This window comes from Urocampus carinirostris, chromosome 3 (genome assembly GCF_059441175.1).
Source record: "Urocampus carinirostris isolate Australia breed hairy pipefish chromosome 3, RoL_Ucar_1.0, whole genome shotgun sequence".
Classification (NCBI taxonomy): domain Eukaryota; kingdom Metazoa; phylum Chordata; class Actinopteri; order Syngnathiformes; family Syngnathidae; genus Urocampus; species Urocampus carinirostris.
Window position 1 is genome coordinate 38,254,851 of NC_142351.1, and position 10,871 is coordinate 38,265,721.

The following is a 10,871-nucleotide window of genomic DNA, read 5'->3' on the forward strand; positions in this document are numbered from 1 at the left end:
ATATATATATATATATATATATATATATATATATATATATATATATATATATATAAGAAAATAATAAATTGATCGTGTGGCTCTCAGCTTTACTGGCCTGAGGGCAGAGCCAACTGCAGAATCTGGATCAATATTGGACTGCGACGGTCTCAAAAACCTCCACAAGACACAACTCCAACTACAAAAAAAAAATAGTTCACTGGGATGCTTTTGTTCGGCAAGGCAAAAAAGAATACATGTCCGTGGTGCACAAGTGCCAAGATGTTGACCGTGAAATTGTACTTCTGATCGTCAAAACATTTGAGCACTTTTTACGTTAACTAACAAGTCAGACACCTTGTTTATAATTGATAAGATATACGGTGTGAAGTGATGAATTGATTTTCTGACTTCCCCATTAACAGACATAAATGAGTCAAAAAAGAATTGTTTTATTAAAAAGATAAAACAATAAAATATTAAGCAGTTGACTGAGGATTACATTGCTGAAGCAAAAAATACAATAATAAAACTTTTTTAAAAATCAATTCAGAAGTGTCCAAACATTTCAGATATATTTTCGTAAAAGTTATATAGATCAGTAAAATTTATGTTTTCGTTTTGTTTCCAAACAAAAAAATCAAAACAGCCCAATACATTGAATTGAGAATTTAACAACACTAATCTATTTTATGAAAAAAAAGTTGCTCGTAAAAAGATTTTTTTTTCATTTCAAGATGCTGCAAATACTGTTGTGTTTAAAAAACGTTTTTAAGTGGGAAATATTTTGGCCGACGGTCTGCAATTAGTATATATTATGTAAATAATGTTTTAAGCTGATATTAAGCTTGAGAAGGCTTAAAAATAAGAGTATTTTTTTTCTCCTACTGATATCAGTATTTTCCTACCATTTGAAAAATATTTGTATTGGTTTATTATACACATAAATATGCAGTTTTATTTCAGATAATATGTATAACTTATATAGAACCTTTTCCCTTTGCTGTATTTTGCTTGATTTTCCTTCAATATTCTGCTACTATTTAAAAATATATATTTTTTTCTTGTTATATTAGACAGTATACATTAAGTGTATTTTTCTTTCTCTCATATAGTTTTTATAATATATATACATAGGTACATATTTGGGGCGTTTTTCTGTATTTATTCATTTTCTTTCTTCCGATATTTACTTTTGAATTTATAAGCAATATACAGTACAAGTATAGATATTTTGCTGTGTTTTCAGCAGTATATGTATTCACTTATTTTGCTACAAAAAAAGTAATAACATTCACTTTTTCGTGAACATTTTATTTCATAGCTATTAACTTGTCCCCAAAAATCCTTTTTTTAAAAAGACCCTAATATTCTTAATCCGTTGCGCATCCGTGAGGATGCGCGTGTTGAATAATTCAGCCAGACGAGGCAGCTTAATTTTCTCTAAACTAGGGATTGATTTTCTGACACAAGAAATGAAGGACAGGCAAGAGTGAACAGAGAAGAATGAACGGAGTCGACATGGCTATGAAGGCTTGAAGGCGGGAGTAAGATGGGTCAGGATGCTTGGGGGGGTCTGGATGATGGGGATGTGAGGGGGGGATCCGTAGTGGGAGCGAATGTGTCGAGTGACACAGTAAGTTGGAGGAAGGAAGAGCCTCCGGCGCTCTTTAGTGCAGTTTGAATAGCTGAGCAGGTGCATTAGGCCGAGAAAGTCTCGTTTTCTACTTTGCACTCAATTTGGATGTGCTAAGTTGAGGGAGCAAGGTTTGAGTTGTCTTTTGAAATGTCTTGGATATGTCAGAAGGACCAATAAAGGATAGATGATTCCATCTATCTATCCATCTGGCAATTCATCCATCTATTAATGGTCCTCAAGAGTCGCAGGCAAAATAGTTGGTCCAACCAGAGCCCAGACCATCGTGTCCCTCAAATTTCCGAACTTGCAGAAGCTGGCTAAGGCCCAAGGGTCGGCAACGTAATGGTGTACTGACTCACCAGGTGACTGCAGACGCTGCAGGAACATAATCTGCTACACCATGAAATTCTGTGGAGCGATGAAGTGTTCTGAGAGCAACGTAATACAGTCTGCAAATTTCCTGGCGCGTTTGAGGTTCAGGCAGATGAGTTGGTCCTTACTGCCCCGGCTATGAATAAGCATTGCCCGCTTTCGCTCATCTCTAGCGTTGTTTAGCCCGATGGCTTCGATAAAAGTTTCAAAAGATCCTAACCAGCTCGGCCACGAGACTGGCGGGTCGATAGGCAGGGCGAATGGAGGAAAGGGCAAGAGTGGAAGGCACTTGGAAACTGGCTCTGTACTCACGGTCGTTTATCTACAGTAGCGTTTTCGGCAACCGCACACTAACCCTAACCCGTCGTAACATTACCCTGTGGCTGGGATAACATGCCACATTCTCGTCATGTGGTCTGCGTTTCCTTTTCTTTGCTGAGGATTTGCCCAGCAACATGCAAGCTTATGGCGACCACGGCGAGCTAGTAGCCTCGCTACATTGTGTTTGACAGTGCCGGCATGCTAATCTGCGCGCGCCGGTCACACTTTCTTCCTCCTCCATCCTCCCCCTCGTCCTCACAAATTGAATGGGCAAATTCGGGTTTCCTTCAGGCTCGGTCGCTCAAATAAAGGTAATTTGTCTGGCTCAAGCAGGACCGGGGATTCATGACCAACGGGCTAGCTCAGGTTGGATTTTTAAGGCCCGATGTTAAATATACATTCAAAGGGGCAAAATTTGCTTGCTAGCTAATTAACCAAATGTATGAGATTTAGTAAAGTTTGCTAGCTTGTCACACTGGGTATTTGTATATTGTATTCTTTTGGATTTATTATTGTACTGTTCTCAGCTCAGGGATGCTGCTGGAAATGTGAATTTCCCTTCGGGGATGAATAAAGTATCTATCTATCTATCTATCTATCTATCTAGTAATGTCCACCTGCTAACCATTAAGCGAAGTTTGGCTTCTAGATACTTGGGCAAGTGACACCAGCCCACTTGTTCGTGAATTATTGAAACTTGCTGGCTAGCCTTTTGTGAAGTGTTCTAGCTTGTCATTTAGTAATTTAGTAATTGGGCAAAGTTTGCTTGCTATACAGTACATTTAGGGGAGTTTGTGAGCTAACCATTTATTGAAATGTGCTAGCTAGCCAATTAACACAATGCGTTAGCTCGCTAGCTCGTCTTTAGGAAAGTTTTGAATTGAGGAAGTTTGCTAGCTATTGAACTATCCTTCTATCCATCATATATCGATCCATTACCCATCCATCTATAATCCATCTACTGTATCAATTCATCCATCCATCCATTTATCAATCTATCAATTCAAACATCTATCATCTATCCATGCATCTAACTATCCACCTAGTCAGTGCAAAATACAAATTGACCACATCTTTGGTTTTCTTTTTCAGCCCCAAATATTCACTGTAAGCAGTCATTTTCATATTTCAATAACAATTAATAACACATTATCCATTCATGTGATCTGGCTTTTGCATGCCAATTACCCCAGAAGATTCCCCCAGTTAGGACAAGCAAATCATTAAAGTGGAAGGGCTCCGTCAAATGAGCCTATCAGACACTTTGAAAGCTACCGCAATCCCAAACGAGCCGATGAATAAATCAAAAGGAGAAAGTCAATGTGTGGAATTTACAAGAATAGAACGATGCTAATGGCATATCACGACAACACTTTGCCTTCCCATTTTTTTTCTATTCAAACCACAAAGTGGGGACAAAGTGGGCGCAGGCCAGCCTAAACGGGTGCGGGTGAGGTTGGAAAGGACGAGGACGAATTTTGCATGACTTCGTCGTAAACCGCAGCACCGACGGTACTTCGCCTCGGATTGCTTGGCATGGGATGGCCGCCCGAGCCAGACTTTGACAAACACAAAGCCGCCGTCTCACCCATTAACGGTTGCGGGGACCCCAAAGTGTGGTTAGTAGACAACGGGAACATCCGTGGAGACAAAAAAGTTCGCGGGCTCCATCGATTGTCAAATGGATGTTCGCTGTCGGCGGTTTCCGATGTTTGCGCTACGAAACGTTGACGCTTGAGAGGATAGGCTACAACACAGTCAGAAAAATTGTGACACAGAGCACGACATTTACCGTATTTAGCTGTAGTTAACACGCACCCCTAGTTTTGGATTAAAAATCGGTATGGAATTTTGTTTCTCTTTTTCTCATTTCAAACTAAGCATTGTAAGGGACACATGTTGAATATGTGCGACCAGGATTAAAATAATTTACTGACAACTATGAACACAACACCAACATAACATTTACAATGTATTTATTTAATGTCCTTTGAGTTCGATTAACATCAGATACACCAAAGATTTGTTTTCCTTGTTGTGGTTTTTTGCGTTAATTTATATATTTAAAGACAACTCTTTTTTTGTTCTCCATTCTGGCATTCATCACTGGTACCGTGAATAAAAATAGTGTGAAAACAAGATCAAATGTAGGGACGCTCCCCTACTTATGACCATTCGACTAACAATAAACGGTTTTATGAACTTTTTTGGGGGATTTCAAACAACATCCGGACATTGCTCTAAGTTAGATTTTTTTATTGTGTGCACTTTTTTCAGAGTACTGGACATTACTAGTGCTTCTTTCCATCGCTACCGGCGTGTGACGCTGTGAGGGGTCTCCCAGCATCGCCCCGGAAGAAAAAAAATCTGCTTCCTGTTTCTAGTTCATGTGTAAACATTTTATACTATCTATCTATCTGGCTATCTATCTACCTTGGTCATATCCCTCAGGAGGGGTGACCGACAGCAAGACAAACACATACAATAACAAAGAAAATAAAAGGGAACAAAAATAGCAAAAAACATACACAAAAATTTTTGGATCATGGCCAACCCAATTGCCCAAACAAGTTAGGCACCTCGGCACCTACGTTGGTCATGCTTTCGTCCCTCCAGATGAAATAGGACATTAGAAAGCGGCCATGTCACTCGGGTCAGGGTGACACAACACACTCTTTTGTTCAACAGCAGGGCCCGACAGCTTTCACTGGTTTACCCCTGCCGCAATACAGCAAGGCATACTGTCTATACTATGTCTATATTGTCTCCAGCGCGCTAAGAACTTTTTTACTGTTTAATATCTCCCACATCCATTCAATATGGTTGGTGTAAAGTGTAAAGAAGAGGCAAGCAAGTTCTTTTGACATGAAAGTGGTATAAGAAAGCTTGATGCGGTTGAGAAAAGGGTTGGATTGCTTTTTTTTCTCGGCTACTCTTTAACACGGGGGAGGGCCTCTTGAAGCTTATCTTCCAAAAGTAAGATCAATTTCACATTATTTATCTTTATAGAGCATATTAATTTATGAAATGTTTATTTTTTTAGTACAAAACAATATAGGTTACTTATACAAGCCTTAAACATACTTATATAAACCTTAAACATACAATTTATAGCACTGAAGCAACTTACGTACAAATTGAACTTACAAACGATCGTCCGGAACCTAACTTGTTCATAGGTCGGGCGGCGTCCTTTTCGTGTGTCATACTGAACTTTGGTGGTCTAGTGTTTAGGATTTGGCACCGTCACTGCCGCGACCAGAGCTCGATTCCTGTTGCATTCAGTGTTTTTCTATTCTGGTCAATGTTGGTTTTCAACTGCTCAATCATTGCACAAATATGGTAACATACAACCATAGAACCTCATGCATAATGCACACCTTACATTTGAGTTATTTTTTAGGTTAAAAAAAAAGTGTTATACACAATTAATTACAGTACACCTACCCGAAAATAACCCAAATCATTACATTTCCCCTATGTAGGTTCGCCTCTCTGCATCAACATTTGTGTTTTTATTTTGACTGACTACAACTACTAATATGTGATTCTGACATAATGCCACTTCAAAATAATGAATGACATGTTTTTATCAGCTAACATGAGTGCCATACAGTTCTGGAGTACTTGTACAATTTTAAGAAGTGATGTTTTTTCACATTGGGAACAAAATTTGAAAAAAGCTTTAAAGCAGCTTAATTGTTGAGTTAACATTTTATTTAATTTCAAAATAAAAATAATGCCCCCGTTAAAAGTTTCAAGATGATTAAGCAAGTACAAAGCTTTTAAGGTGAGTTAACTCTGACGCTAAAGCTTTGAAATTGTTTAACCTTCACTAGCAGACCAGTATTTTCAGAGCAAAGGCTCCGGACCGGTACATAGGGGGAAATTAAATCTGAAAAATATAAAGGAGCAAGTCCATGCATGAGTTTGTATAATACTAAGAGAACCTTGAAATCACATCCTAAGCTAACAGGGAGCCAATGCAGGTTAGCTAAAATCGGGGTAATGTGATCAAACTTTCTTGTCTTAGGTCACACAGCCGTTTGCGGCTGAATCACGGCCAGAAATTTCTGCCTGTGAGGCGGACGCTATTGGACGCTTTGAGATCGCCATTCAGACGAGATACAGCAGTGCTTAACACGCGGTCGGAAATTAGCGCGCGGGTGGCAGCGCGAAAAAGTTTTGCGCTGCACAATTCTTTGGAGCGCGGTATACACAGCCTTTCACCGGCGTATCGAGGCTGAACCACGGCCAGAAATTTCTGGCCGTGAAGCAGACGCTGAAGGGCGCTGTTGGACGCTTAGAGACCGCCATATAGACGAGATACAGCAGTGCTTTACTCGCGGTCGGAAATTCACACGCGGTTGGCCGCCGAAAAAGTTTTGAGCTGCTCAAAACTTTGAGCACGTGTTAACCGCGGGCGGCACACGAGGTAATGACGCGGAAATGACGCGGAACGACGTGCTCTGGCCGCGTGGTTACACATGGGTAGGATGGGAAATTTCAGCGGGTAATCGTGGCTGCAGCATGGTAATAGCATGGTCTGCGCCTGTATCGCGGTGTTATTACGTGAAATTAGCGTGTTACGCGTGTGACGGTCAAACGCCTTTCTCCGCGTATATACATCGCCATTTGCCGAGCACACATCAGTTGTGCTCGAGACGTCAAGGGGTGGACATGGATCTCCGTCACCGTAGTGACCTCGTCTTAATCCATTTTTATTTCTTGACATTTCTTTTCATTTCATAACAAGATAATAAAATCAAAATGAAAAACTATTACAATAATAACATATTGGCTTCTTCGGTGCCATAGCTTGAAATCTTGATCTTCACGGGACTGTGTCTTGAGCGGTTATGATTTCTACAGCCCGGTGTTATGCCGAGAAATACATCCCTGCCGAGATTTGCATCCCCTCGCTACTACAACCACTTTTACCTCGTTTTATCTCACTTTTATATCACTTTTATGGAATGTAATGGCGAACATATAACCAAAACCACTTCGTCTTGCATTTGTTGGGAATGTAATACAACTTAAACCATTCCGTCTTTGTTTTTGTTGTGAACGTAATCGAACGGTAATGCACACCGTATATAAAAATCCTCCCCCCTCGCGTGAACGCGCATTCTGCTGCGCTTCCAACAAAAGCGATCGTATTCTATATAAAACGCTTATCAAAACAATAAAGCGAGCTAATTATAACAATTGGGAGATCCTAGTCTATATAACGCGTTTATTTAAACAATAAAGTGCGATCGTATTCTACAAAATGCGTTTGTTAACGCGGATGAAAAAGTCACCAACGTCAATGCATGCTTCCAACAAAAGCGATCGCAGCAGAATGCGCGTTCACGCGAGGGGGGGGGTTGCATAGGAGTCGGATTTGGGCACAACACCGGTTCGGGAGCTTTTATACCCGTGGTCCACACGAAAAATGACGCGGAAATGACGCGATGAGGAAGCGGAACAGTCGCCGGCGTCTGTTTTGCGGGCATACCACCGATGAACAGCGGGTTGGCCAATTTTGCGCATTTTCCATCGCGGGCAACCACGGGCAAAAAAAACCCGCAGAATTTTAGCCGTGATTCAGCCGCAAACGGCTGTGTGACCGGCCCCTTAGTTAAAAGCCTCGCTGCAGCATTTTGTACCAGCTGAAATCTCTTGATTTTGGACTTCGGGAGACCAGCTTCTTTAATTGTTAAGTTAGAGCTTTAAAATTTTAACTCAAAATAAAAAAAACGACAATGATTAAACCCATGTTCAAGATAATCAAGATTGAAGCTGCTTTATCTTAGAAGGTAAAGATTTAAAATGCATTGTTAAAAAATTAAAGTAACCGTTAAAAGAGGGCCCTAAAATAGAAATCAGTAGTCACTTTTATTTATTCATCTATTTATAAATTTAATTCTAATTAAATAATTATTATAATAGGCGAATACATTTTCCAAGAAACAAAAAGGTTTATTCAGAAAGATAATTCCCTTCTTTGAATATTTTATCCTGACTAAAAATCATTTGTCACTTTTATTTATCTATTTATTTGACGAAAAAAAAATCAAATTTTTTTTCAACTAAGAAAATAATTATTCATTTTAACCTGACAACAAACAAGAAATTACTAGTTTTTTTTTATTTCTAACTGGAAATCAGTGTTCACTCTCATTGTTTAGTTGTTATAATAATCCTATTAAATGTATCTTTTTTTTAAATAATTAAAATAAATCAATAAACAAATAAGTAGAGGAAATGAAATTTGCAATGATTGTAAAAGAGTTATTTTACTTATTTTAATATTTTTCCTGGTCCCTTTTGTATTTATTTATTTATTTATTTATTTAAAAATAATTATATTAAAATTATTGTTATCTTGTTTTATAAGAGATATATTCAAAGAATAAATGAAATCACAATAGCAATACTTCGAAAGATAATTACTTTACTTATTTGACTAGATATATTTTTTGTTGTTGTTTTATTTATTTATTTATTCATTTACCCACATTTCATGATAAAAAAAAGTTCTACAGAAAAGATTTTTTAAATGGTTTTCTATCCCCCAAAATAAATAAAGTAATGGTTCTAATATTTGAAAATAAAAATACTTTACTTATTTAAACATCTATTCTCTCAATTAATTGATTAATTTTTAATTAAAAAATAAAATTAAAATTTTGTATATTTTAAATTAATTCTGTTAAAATGAAATAATAATGCCAACAGTACAACAAAAATTTATTTGGTTGAATACATACATTTTTTCGAACTGGACCTATTGCAGTGCATTCCTTGCTTTCCTTTCTTAGAGCACATTCAAAATATTTAATATTTTTCCCTAGGATTATCACACGGGTCACAGTTGTGAAACCACGCAAGATTCCCACAGTGGTGAAAAGTTGTCAACACTTGACGTGCCGAGGACAAAACAACTTAGGGCTGCCTGAAAGTTGAATTATGAGGTGCTAAATTATAAAGTTAGCATCACCTCGCCCTAAAATCAGCCAGCAACAGACCTGCCCAGTTTCCTCTCTCGACGTTACCTGACACGCTTGCCCGCACGCGCACACACAAAACCCGAGAGTGCAACCTCCAGATAACCGCCGTGGCGTCAATTCCAGACGGAAATGCTGATATATGACACAACCCAACAAAATCCAAAAGAAAAACATGCCGTTGTTTTATTCAGCCATCAAAACATCAAAGATTTATGGAACGGGAACTGAAAATATTGGAATTAACGTTGAAACCAATTTTGCAGTGATCAGGTTCAAAAAATCTTCCATAACCACAAAGTAAAAGAAATACATACCCAAAATATCAATAAAACGTGCACCTAAACAATTATAAGTGGTAAATTGTGTAAATGATAAAGATTAATATAAGGGTAAAACATTTTTCAATAATCTACTGTACCTTCAAGCAACGCTTAATTGGCAGACACTAATACAATTTTAATATTTAGTGTTCAATTTCTTCTTTGACCTGATTGTTGTCTTCACCGTTTTCCACTTTTTCTCTAACTTCTTTGGAAAAAAAGCCTCAAAAAAAGGACACAATATACACAAAATTAAAATGAGATGTAGTCCCTCTTAAACACAAGATGGATGGTGCCGAATGGCTGGACACGAAGAGATCGAGCATGGCATTATCGTCAACTACTGTAAAAGAGTGTAATTGCCCCTATTTTTTTAATTCTTAGCATTACTTTGCGATGGCAAAGTCCTGAACTGCACTGAAAACAGGTCGACGACCCACTATTGGGTCCCGACCCACTAGTTGAGAAACATTGATATAAGCAGTGCCTACAGAGAGACAATAAACTCAGCAGTCATATGGTGTTTGTAGGATTGTACATACAGTAGACCCGAGGACACAACATGTATTGATAGTGGGAGATAGAAACTGATAGTGATGAGTCACTGATTCGTTCCGAACCCCCAGTGCCCCATATAAAAATATTAACAAACAAAAGGATATATAGTAAGCACTACTGATGTGTATTAAAAGTGCTTATGTTTGAATAACATTGCAAATAAATATACATGCAGAGGAAGAATTACATTTACCTTTTGTGTGACATGTCTAGAGGCGGTTGAGTGGAGTAACAGGTGGATGCAGAAAGGGAAGGAGATGGCGGAGTCAAACTAAGACTGATTTTAAAACTTCAACTTGCAAGGATTATCATGCCCTTAGTGAATTCCCTCACTTTAATCACCTCTTTATTCAAAATAATTGACCAGATCATAGCGAGGTTAGCAATTGGTGTGCCTTTTTTGTATTTCTAGATAATCGCAAGCCTTGGTGCCATGGTTAAAATTCCTTTGCTTCTCCCTTTGGCATGACTTCAACTGCCTTGTTACCCATAGCTAGTGAATACAGTACTAAAAAGTAGTATCATATCACACTAACTTGTTGTTATAAAGCACATGAAGTTCTGAAGTGAATAAAAAGAGAGAAGGGCATTGTGGAGGGAGATCCGCCAATAGCATATCTAACAACTTCATGATGCCAAAACGCAAACCAATAGTAGACCAGCATTTTAGATGACAATCGACCA